Source organism: Eubalaena glacialis, chromosome 10, assembly GCF_028564815.1.
Source record: "Eubalaena glacialis isolate mEubGla1 chromosome 10, mEubGla1.1.hap2.+ XY, whole genome shotgun sequence".
In the NCBI taxonomy this organism is placed as follows: Eukaryota; Metazoa; Chordata; class Mammalia; order Artiodactyla; family Balaenidae; genus Eubalaena; species Eubalaena glacialis.
Genome location: NC_083725.1, coordinates 51,377,105 through 51,388,931, shown reverse-complemented (window position 1 = coordinate 51,388,931; position 11,827 = coordinate 51,377,105). Strand labels below are relative to the sequence as shown.

At 46.7% G+C, this 11,827-nt stretch overlaps 1 pseudogene; it reads right to left on the bottom strand.

Annotated features, from left to right (window-relative positions):
* Positions 1 to 8,835: 8,835 nt before the first annotated feature.
* LOC133100117 (elongation factor 1-alpha, oocyte form-like) lies at positions 8,836 to 11,612 on the bottom strand (annotated as a pseudogene).
* Positions 11,613 to 11,827: the final 215 nt, after the last annotated feature.

Genomic DNA, 11,827 nt, shown 5'->3' with positions numbered 1-11,827 from the left:
CCTAGAGGTAAGAAACAAACCCAGTAGAGATAACCAACCCTGTCCTGCTCAGGCAAAATGACTGTTCTTTCATTTTGATTGAAAATTTTTGATTGACAAGCAACAAGAGCAATATGAAATAAGCTTTTGTTGCAGGAGAGGAGAACTCGCCACACTTCTACTACCCTAACAATTTCTGTTTTCATTTTCTGTGATTACTTTACAGTCTTTCATTCATTTGCATAATGTTTCATAATTGTAATCACAGTATAGACATCTTTCATCTTCTATTTTTTCACTCTGTTATATTTAAATATTTTTCTTGCTTCTACAAAGACATCATAATTAAGTGTTAATAATTTACCTTCTTTATATTTGAGGGTCATGGATGAATTCATGGAAAACGAAGCTTCCAAGCTGGGAAAGCTGAGAGGAGGTGGGGAATGAGAAGAATCTTGAATCTTCTGAGGCTGGTATCAGAAAGAAGGAGGCCCGCTTCTCTCTGGACATTCCTGGATCGTGAGCCTGTCCACTGGGTTGGGAGGGTCTTGTGTTTGAGAATGAGCCCCCTTGGAGACATGGATGCTTCCATGAGGCCTTGGGAGACCTTGAGACCAAAGTCCAGGGCCCTGTTGGTCATGAGGAATGGGTATGGGTGCTTTCTAAAACTCCATGCTTTGTTTTCCAGAGGCAATCTCCACAAGGTCCTATGAAGACTTTCTTGAAGCTATTTTTGCAGGCCAAGCACACTCTTAGGTTTCACATTTATTTGGGGTGGCTGAAAATTATGGAGCTCTAAACACCCCCCAAGTCACTGTGTTGGTGTTCTCACTGATCACATGTTTAGCCTCAAGGACTGCCTGGAGGATCCACCCCTCCCCTGGAAGAGTCATTAGTCCACTAAACCATATTCTCCTCATATTAGTCACGGTTATCCAGGAAAACAGAACCAACAGGAAGCATAGAGAGAGAGATTTATTTTAAGGAATTGGCTCATGTGATTGTGGTGATTTAGTAGGTCCAAAATCTGATAGGGAGACTCAGGGAAGAGTTATAGTTCAAGTCCAAAGGCAGTCTGCTGACAAAATTTCTTCTTGCTCTGGGGAGAGATCAGTCTTTGCTCTGTTAAGGCCTTCAACTGATTAGGTGAGACCCACCCATATACTGGAGGATAATCTGCTTGACTCGAAGTCCACTGATTTAAATGTTAATCTCATCCAAAAAAAACACCTTCAGAGAATACTGTTTGACCAAAATAGTGTTTAACCAAACACTATAAGTAATGTTTGACCAAATATCTGGGCACCATAGACCAGCCAAATTGACACGTAATGTTAACTTCCTCCAGGGCAGAAAGCCATGCCCTCTTAGTCATCTCTGAATTCTTCATATGTTTTTATTTTAACTATAAAAGTTATCTATACACATTTAAAATCAGAAGACAAGTGGAGAAGAAAGCTAAAATCTTTCCTATCTTCAACTTACTCCCCAAAGGCACCCCCATATAATAATTTGATTCATATTCTATGGTCTTTTTAAAATAATGAAATGTAATTGTGTGAAATTTGTTTTACAAATATGGAACCCAATGGTACACACTGTTCTGAAACACGCCCTTTTCACTTTGTGGGAGTCCCTGGACATCTTCCTATAATCAGTACATTCTTTCAGCAGCTGCATAATATCCTGCTGCATGGATGCACCCTAATTTATTTAACAGTTCCCTTGTTGACGGATATTTTTGTTTCCAGTTTGGGACATTAAACACATTTTAGCAATCCTGTGCAAGAATATTGTACAATAGGGCTTCCCTGGTGGCTCAGTGGTTGAGAATCTGCCTGCTAATGCAGGGAACACGGGTTCGAGCCCTGGTCTGGGAAGATCCCACATGCCGTGGAGCAACTAGGCCCATGAGCCACAACTACTGAGTCTGCGTGTCTGGAGCCTGTGCTCCGCAACAAGAGAGGCCGCGATAGTGAGAGGCCCGCGCACCGTGATGAAGAGTGGCCCCCGCTTGCCACAACTAGAGAAAGCCCTCGCACAGAAACGAAGACCCAACACAGCCAAAAATAAATAAATTAATTAAAGGTATCCTTTAAAAAAAATAGAATATTTTACAATAAAGATCTAATAGCAAAATTATTAGATCAAAGATATACTCATTTTAAATATTGCTAGACCTTCCTTATCAAATTAACAGGTGCTTAAGGAGTGTTTGTTCAGTTGATCTGAAAAGAGTTCTGAAACAAATCCAGTCTGGAAGGAAAGGAGAGAGAAAAGGAAAGGGAAGGAAAGAGGGAGATTAGGAAAGAGGTGGACAATGTTTGGCAACCAATCAGCATTTGGCTCTGCCCATGCTGTAGACAGTACTTTGTATCCACGAGGCTGTGCAAAATGACTCCCATGAGGTAAGCTCCAAGAAGGCCGGGCTTTGTTTTGTCATTGATGCAACCCAAGCTGTTCAAACAGAGCCTGATTAAAAAGAAGAGGCTAGATAGAGAAATACTTGTTGAATAAATAATACAAAGAAAACCAAGACCCATGGAGGTTAAGTTAAATAAGAAAAGATATTTAGTAGTGTGTATCTGTTAATCCCAAACTCCTAATTTAACCCTTCCCTTCCCCCCTTGGTAACCATAAGTTTGTTTTCTACATCTGTGAGCCTGCTTCTGTTTTGTAAATAAGTTCATTTGTATTTTTTTTTAGATTCCACATATAAGTGATGTCATATAATATTTATCTTTCTCTGTCTGCCTTATTTCACTTAGTATGATAATCTCTAGGTCCATCCATGTTGCTGCAAATGACATTATTTCATCCTTTTATATGGCTGAGTAATATTCCATTCTGTGTGTGTGTGTGTGTGTGTGTGTGTGTGTGTATATTCCACATCTTCTTTATCCATTCATCTGTTGATGGACACTTAGGTAGCTTCCATGTCTTGGGTATTGTAAATAGTGCTGCTATAGATAAAAAACAAGGACCTACTGTAGAGCACAGAAAACTGTATTCAACATCTTATAATAACATATAATGTAAAAGAATCTGAAAAAGAATATATATATGTGTGTGTGTGTGTGTGTGTGTGTATGCATAAGTGAATCACTTTGCTGTACAACTGAAGGTAACACAACATTGTAAATCAACTATACCTCAATATAAATAAATAAATAAATAAATAAAAAGATATGAAAAGCATATTGCATGTTGTATGCACTCAGTACATGGTAGCTGCCTTTATAATAGCAGATACTAAATTGGGTTGTCAGTAAGTATTGGAACAGTGAGTACACCCCAGTTTGCTGCCTGCTAAGCAAGTGACTTCCCACTGCCCCACATGGGGTGTCCTTGGCTGAGGGAAATCATCTAGAAAAAGTGGAATTCAGGTTCTATACTTGGAATGAAATTCAAGGACAAGGTAGAGTAACTGAGAGCAGCTCATTTTGGAGTAAGCAAGGCAGGGGGGCCTGAACGACTTGAGCGTGGCCTCTGGTTCCATTTTTCACTTAGGCTCAGGTTGCCAGCTCTATGGGGCATAGAAGGAGGGAATACAAATGTTTTCTGTAGAATTTCCTCTTACAATAAACAGACCAGTTTTAATCATGGTATTAAATGAAAGTGGCACAAACGCTGTGTAGGTTCTGCCACACACCCTGTAGCTGTGGCAATTACACCATTTTGGATAATTGTCTTGTAATTGCCGCCGTGATTTAAAATCTAATGTTATCCTCCAATTGTTCTGATGTCTTTTCATGAATAATGTAATCGTCCCGTGAGCCCTCCGCCAGTTTCTCATTTAGATTGGCCCTGTGTTTGAGTTATGAACCATTGTCTTACACGCCATTGTCTCATAAAAAGAATGCGCCAAAGACAATACAGGGAATAATTAGGGCTTGGCTAATTATGGGAATGTGAGTGAGTAAGGTATGAAGTTTTTCTCTGGAAATATTTCCAACTTCCAGTTGACCTATAAGTAAAGAGGAGGGGGGCAGATTTCTCTTTGAGGGTCTTCGTCTACTGCTATCTGTGAATGATGGACATGTTTGTTCTGTCTGATGTGGTGGGATTTTTCTTTTCAGAACAGAAGGAAAACAGATTTCCATAGGGTGGCTTTTCTCAGTTGTGTTACGTTGTCATCATTAAATGCAAAGAACTCTGTAAACATGAGCTGGTGCATCTCCCTACATGGCCAAAATACCAATTGTTTACATGAATGGGCAAAGGCAGCTTGGATTTGTGTTTCTGGAATCTGGGACTTGGTTTAGTATAACGAGAAGAAATCCATTGTATTCAGACAAATTCAGACAAGAGTCATTTTAGAATTCCAATTTAGCTTCTACCCTGGGAAGGGACCATCTCAGTCTGGTAGACTTGCTCCTTTATTTCCATGCCAATGACATGGATGCCCTCACTACTAGGCCCTCTCAGGCCTGATGAAAGTGGGCAGAGGGGTACCCTGACCACCTAGCAGAAGAGGGGAGTGTCAAGTCAGATCTAGCCACCATGTTCTCTTTGCATTAGAGCCCAAGATAAGTTTCCGAGGCAGCTCAAAGCCTGCACTTCTCATGCAGAGAAAGACTATTCCCCTGAGCTTGGCTTCTCACTGCCCTCACCACCAAGTCCAGACACCCCAGCTTGACATCACAGCCCTTCAAAGACCTGCCCATTCTTGACATTTCCAATCTGCAGGCCCACCATCCTGCCCTCCGGGCTTCGGCTCCCTCTGGGCCTTCGTACATGTATTTTTTTAAGAGGTCAATATTTCCAATAAGTTTTCTCTGATTCCTCAAGCTTTGTCGTTGCCCCTCCTGTGTTCTCCATAGCGTCCTGAAGTTAGCCCTGTCACAGCATTTCTTACATCATGTTATACTTTTCTATTCACTCGTCTGTCTCCCTTGCCAGATGGTGGGATCTAAGTGAGCAGGATGAAGTGTACAATCCAGTTCAACCCCATTTGCCATCAATGAACATCTGGTGAAAGAGGGGATGAATGAATGAAAGAATAAGTGACTTTGTGTCTTCCTGGCCTCACTCGGGTGGAGGAAGCAGGGCATCCACAGTGAGTCTTCAGAATCGGGGGCTCCCAGCTGCAGCCTGGTGTGCTGAGTGGCTGGGACCCGGTGAGAGCTGTGTGTCAGCACAGAATGAACTCCCTTCACGAAAGCACAGATCACCCCAAGGAGTGAGTTGGGAGCTGCAGAGCCTCCTTATTTGGCTTGAGGAGATGGGCTTACAGATGACCTGACAGGAAGCTTTTTAGAGCCCTGGAGTCTGACACAGGCACAGACTGAAATTTCAGAGCCAGGGTGCTTCCTTTTGGGTCTGAGGCTTTTGGGTGATCCAGTGACAGCAGGGAAGCTCCCCCAGCATCCATCCATGATTGGAAGGGAAGCAGCTGGCAGGAAAGTGAGTCAAGGCTCCCGGGAAGGGAGAGAGGAGGCTGGGTTGGGGCAACATGACCTCTCAGGAAAGAGTAGGCCCAAGGTGGAGTGTTGTGATGGGATATGTGGTCTGTAGGGTAGTTTTATTCTGTAGAGTACGGGTGGTTGTTTAATATTTGAAGTTCCCTAAGTGGGACAACAGACTCTAGAGATGGTTATTTAGCATTTGAAAGAGTAATCAGAAGCCCCTTTGACCTCAGAGGCGGAAGGGACAGCATAATCACAAGTCTCAACTGTATTTATCTCCAATCAGCACCAGAGGGTGTGTTGTTTGTTGTAATGGGTATTAGTAAAGAGTGTTCACTGATGAAGTGAGCAGATTTGACACATGGGGGGGGGGGTTGACTAGAACTATTGTATGGGCATCTTCCTGGATGAACAGGTGAACCCAGGGGCCTTGACCCTTTGAAGTGGCAGCCAGAGCCTAAGGATTCTATCCTGTGTTGAGTCATTTTCAGGGGGTTCTGTCCCCCACTAGAAGGCTAGCTGAAACCTACTGCTGGGATGTCATCTACCTGCATACCAGGTGTTCATCAGAGACTGAAAGGTCTCTGTTGGCTCAGAGACTTCATCAAACTCTACAACAGACATGTGATTGTTTTATGCCTGCTAATAGAAGTATATGTGAAGTAATTGTCTGAGACTTGGTTCATTGTACCAACTAGTCTCAGGGGTGGGCGTGATATCTAATAAGTAGAGGCCTCCAATACCTGCCAACCAAGAACCTAATCACTGTGAACGAACAGGGTGCCTTAGATCCATTTGCAACATTATGTTAAGGACTAAAGGAGGGGGCCTGGGCCAGCAGAAACGACTTCTCAGGTAAAATGCCAGAGCTCTCACTACAAGCCTGAACTGCCATAGCCATAGTTTGGTGCCAAACTCTGGTGGCTCAGCCAATTCTGGTGGCTCTTTCCATTGCTGCACAGATAGGCTTTTGGAGTTTCTAATGAGATGAGAATCTCTCACTTACCAGCAGTGGAATTACTCCCACCCAGTGTGGAATTACTCAGTAGAGAATATGGTACTTAGGGGATTAACCATGATACTTTTTAATTTTCTTTTCAAATTGAATTTAAGGAATCTTTAAGAAACGAGGATCAAGACCGTGAGTATTCTTGAAAATTGAGTAAATTGGCACCCAAACATTCACTTATTTCAACAAAAGTAGGTTGACATTCACTCATGAATCAACAAGTGTTTTTCAAGTACATATTAAGGACACATCTAAGTTGGAAGTTTAGTTCCTCAATCATTTTAAGCAAAGCTGTGGTTATGATTTTGAGAATTTTAAATAAAGTGTTCTGAGGACAAAAAGGACTAGCCATTTTGGGCTTCCCTGGTGACGCAGTGGTTGAGAATCTGCCTGCCAATGCAGGGGACACGGGTTCGAGCCCTGGTCTGGGAAGATCCCACATGCCGCGGATCAACTAGGCCCATGAGCCACAACTACTGAGCCTGCACGTCTGGAGCCTGTGCTCCGCAACAAGAGAGGCCGCAATAGTGAGAGGCCCGTGCACCGCGATGAGGAGTGGCCCCCACTTGCCGCAACTAGAGAAAGCCCTCGCACAGAAACGAAGACCCAACACAGCCATAAATAAATAAATAAATAAAATTAAAAAAAAAAAAAAGGACTAGCCATTTTGCACAGACCCCAGGAGGCATGAGGAATCCAACAGGTGAGCAATTTGCACTCTATCCCTGCCACAGCTCCTGCCCTGGCCTGGGTCTGGGTAGCCTTTGACATTGACAGGATTGAGATGCTCCCAAGCTGGTCCAGGTTCCATTAGGCAGATTCATGGTGACAGCAGCTGGAATTTGACAGGCTTCCCAGCACTGGAGACAGGTGAGCTTTTTGATACCTGGCACAGTGACAGCTCTGATGTGTCATCCCACTATTATTTCTAGGTTTGTGCTGGGTGTGGGGTTTCCCTAGGGATTTGCACATGAAAGGAAGCCAACTTGACAGGCAGGAACAGGTAATGTTATTGATCAGTGAAAAAAAAATAGATCACTGCACACCTGGTCTAAATCTTGGACATCAAAGTCCCAAAGTGATTAGGAATATCACTTCCTGCCCATTCCCAACATGGCTACAGAAAGGACTCCAACAGCCCTCTTAAGCCTTGATACTTTTTAATAGCATTCTCAATGTTTGAAGATTAATGACTTTTCCAATAGAGAACTGATTGCAATTATCATGCAGCTGATTAATTTACTCCCAGGAAGGCTGGGTGTATGTGCATGTCCTAGCACCTCCTAGCAGATGCTTCTGGGCAAGGGATCAAACTTCCATGTTTTAATTACACCCCTGATTATCTCAGCCTGGACCTCTCCCCTCTCCAGAATAGCATTTCTTTTAGTTAGCAATCCACCCCCACCTCTCATCATAGAAGCTCCCTCCTTCTAATTCCTTCTAATTCCTCAGGCCAAGAACCTAGATGTCACCTTTATTTAGTTTCTAAATATAGTCAGAACTTCTCACTGCTTATCTCCATCATGACTATCGTCCTGGTCCAAGTTGCCATCTTGCTTGGGTGATTGGAAATCTTCACTGCCTTGCATCTTTCATGGTCTACTTTCCACCTCTACCATTCTCACTGCTCCCTTGCTTTATGCATTTATCACCACCTGATATTTACTTGTCTCTACACACTAAGTAAGTCTAAGGGGTCAGACTAACATCTGGCACAAATTCTGCCAATATTTGATGGATGGATGAATACACCACAGGCAGACCTCAGGGGCCTGATTCCCAGTATATGATGAATAAGCATGTAATTTAGCTTATTAAGTGCCATGAGGCCATACTCTGCTGCATCTGAAAAATGGAAAACAGAAATTAGGGAACAAAAGGTTACAGAGCTCCATTCATTCCTCACCCTCTAGGCATAGTAACCTAACCTAAATGGACATGGTGGGCAGCAGGTTAAACCCAAACATCCGTATATAGTACCTCCCTTCTGCCTAAGAGAAATTCGCATTTACTCTTTCAGGATTCTGAATGCTAAAGCACCTAGCACCAGGAATCAAGGACATGGTTGGACTAACCTATTGGCACTGAGATCCCACCCTATGCCATTTTGACTATACTTTATCACATCCCCAAACAATTCTTCCTTGTGGGAAACAGGAGAAGGATAGGACAGAGCCCTGGGTAGGAGAAGGCTGTTAAGACCTGAATGGTGTGTTCACCAACCAGGGCATAAAACTGCTTTGAAGCTTATGAGCCTTAAGTTAGTTGTTCATCTACCCAGAGGTTCCTCATTGACCTCACGCTTTCTTCCTTGGAAGAAACCATGACAGCTAGTCTAAATTTTATTATTAATTTTACTCAGTCAATACACAGAAGTGTCTAATCTACATAGTGGAGGTTGCTGAGGAAACTAAATTGCAGGGAGAAGAAGGACAGGCTTCATTTCTTGCTGGCCTTCACTGCTGACTTGGTGACCTTGGCCACAGATGCTGTCTTCTCCATGGCCTTGATGACGCCAATGGCCAATGTTTGCCTCATGTCATGCACAGCAAAACAGCCTGGAGGAGGAAGGAAGGAAGAAGAAAGAGTGAAATTTCTGGAAAGAGGCATAGAAGGAAAGGCTCCTTGGCCTCAGTCAGAGGTGCTTTCCTTCCCAGGACTCAGCAGCCATCAGTCCCTGGCTCACCTAGAGGTGGGTACTCAGAGAAGGTCTCCACACACATGGCATCGCTGGGGACCATCTGCACTATGGCTGCATCAAGGCCTTGGGGTTGTCCTCCAGCTTCTTGCCTGAGCGCCGGTCAATCGTTTCCCTCAGTTCAGCAAACTTGCAGGAGACGTGGGCCATGTGGCAGTCCAGCACCGGGGAATAGCCGGCATGGATCTGTCCCGGGTGATTCAAGACTATCCCCTGGCGAGGGGAGGAGGATGGAATTAGAAGCGATAGGATGGCACCTGTGGTCTGGGGCCAACTCTCGGCCAACCTGTGCCTTCCGTAGAAGTCGGGGCTAATTTCTAAGAAGCATGACCACCAAGCACCAAGGCCCGGGGCCTCCCAGGCAGCTTACCTGCGCCACAAAGCTGCCGGCCTCCATGGGAGGCAGGGGGGGTTGTTCTTGCTGTCTCCGGCCACATTGCCACGACGGATGTCCTTCACAGACACATTCTTCACGTTGAAGCCCACATTGCCGCCAGGCAGGGCCTCGGGCAGGGCCTCGTGGTGCATCTCCACAGACTTGACCTCAGTGGTGACGCTGCAAGGGGCAAAGGTGACCACCATGCCAGGTTTCAGGAGGCCGGTCTCCACACGGCCCAAGGGCACAGTGTCGATGCCTGTGCAATGGGAAGAAGGGCACTCAGAAAGATTCTAGACCCACCCAGTGAGAACTGGCTTCTGGGGAAGTCCCTTGTTCTGGGGTGCAAGGACCCAGGTCACCTACAGGGCTAGTAGGAAGTGCCAGGACCCAATGACTGGCTTGTTTATGCTATGTATCTATCAGATAAACTGGAAACGCTGGGGGCTTGGCACTTTATCCTACCTTAAAAGTCAGGATCTGAACCCTGGCAAGTCAGACACCAGACCTCATTCTCAACTCCTTCATTCCTTAAGAAGCCCTGTCACCTCACCTCCAATCTTGTACACGTTTTGCAGAGGCAGCCTCAGGGGCTTGTTGACAGGGCGAGTGGGCGGGAGGATGGAATCCAGAGCTTCCAGCAGAGTCACCCCAGTGGTGCTTCCCTCCTTTCGCTCAACCTTCCAGCCCTTGAACCAGGGCACGTACGGGGAAGGGGGATGGGGATGCGGAGCGGAGGTGAGCCTGTGTCATGGCTCCCGGTGCGCCCACCCCAGTAACAGGACCAGGACCGGGACCAAGACCCGTGACGTGCACCTGCAGACCCGGTCCGCACTCACGTTGCTGCTGGGCTCTAGCATGTTGTCGCCGTGCCAGCCCGAGATGGGCACGAAGGCCACGGATGCAGGGTTGTAGCCAATCTTCTGATGTAGGCGCTCACCTCCTCTGTCATCTCCTGGAAGCGCGCTGGCGCTGTAGGCGGGCTCGGTCGAGTCCATCTTGTTGATGGCCACGATCAGCTGCTTCACGCCCAGGGTGAAGGCCAGAAGCGTGGGCTCACAGGTCTGCCCGTTCTTGGAGATGCCCGCCTTGAACTCGCCTAAGCCGCCGGCCACGATAAGCACTGCATAGTCGGCCTGCAGGACACAGACACCACGGGGTCAAGGGCTTAGTTAGGGGAGGGGGGCGCCGGCCGGGCTGGGAAGCCTGCTAGAGTTTCGGGCAGTCCTGGGCCCCTTGGGAAAGCTCGGGGATGGGATGCTCCCCAGAAGTTGATAAATTCGTGGGTCCCTTGGTTACTGCTGTGCGCAGAGGTCCCGCCTCCCAGTTAAACTCTCACCTAGTCCCATAAATGAACTTTTAGTTCCTTCCTCCCAGACGGACCCCAAGTGATCTACTTGTCTGGGCATCAGAAAACCTGGTTCCTGCCCCAGCCTGAAAAGGGGCCCGTATCTGAGCCTCACAGAGTCTGTCCTCCTCTGGTTCTTTCAGAACTGATGATTGGCATGGATGAGGAAAACCTTCTAAGGCTTATGATATCCTCCTTCCCAGAGTCCCGGAAATAAAGCCTGAGTTTCCTCCCTCCCTCTGCGCCCGCCCCGCCCCCATCCGAAAGGGAGGGCCCTGGGAACAAGGGCTGCTTTACCTGGGAGGTGCCCGTGATCATGTTCATGGGGCATCGATGATGGTGATGTAGTACTTGCTGGTTTCAAACTTCCACAGGGAGATGTCGATGGTGATGCCACGCTCTCTCTCTGCCTTCAGTTTGTCCAACACCCGGGCATACTTGAAGGAGCCCTTACCCATCTGTGGAGGGGTGGGGAGTGAGTAGTGCACATTGATGGCAAGCAGAGGGATCTATCCCAGGGAATTCAGTGGCACTACAGACCTCACAGCGCACCCTACTGTCCGCGCTTTGCCACCAGACCCACCCAGAAGTGGGACATCCATCCTCCAATCCTCCCTGCCCCCACTCCTAGACACCAACACCGCGCGTGGGTGCCTTACCTCGGCTGCCTCCTTCTCAAACTTCTCGATGGTCCTCTTGTCGATCCCCCCACACTCATAGATGAGATGCCCGGTGGTGGTGGACTTGCCAGAGCCCACGTGGCCGATGACAACGATATTGATATAGGTCTTCTCTTTGCCCGTGGCGGTGGGTTCCTTCCTTCAGTCACTGCTAGAGGGGAGCACGGGGTGGGTGAGGCCACAGCGTTCCAGGCCTGCCTCTCTCCTCTCCTCCCCTCCACTCCGCTCCTGCCCAACACCCCTCTCCCCATTTCACAGCCTAGCCCAGAGCCTGGGACATAGTAGCATCAATTGAAAAGTAAAAGACTTGCCAGGCTCACGCCCTGGCA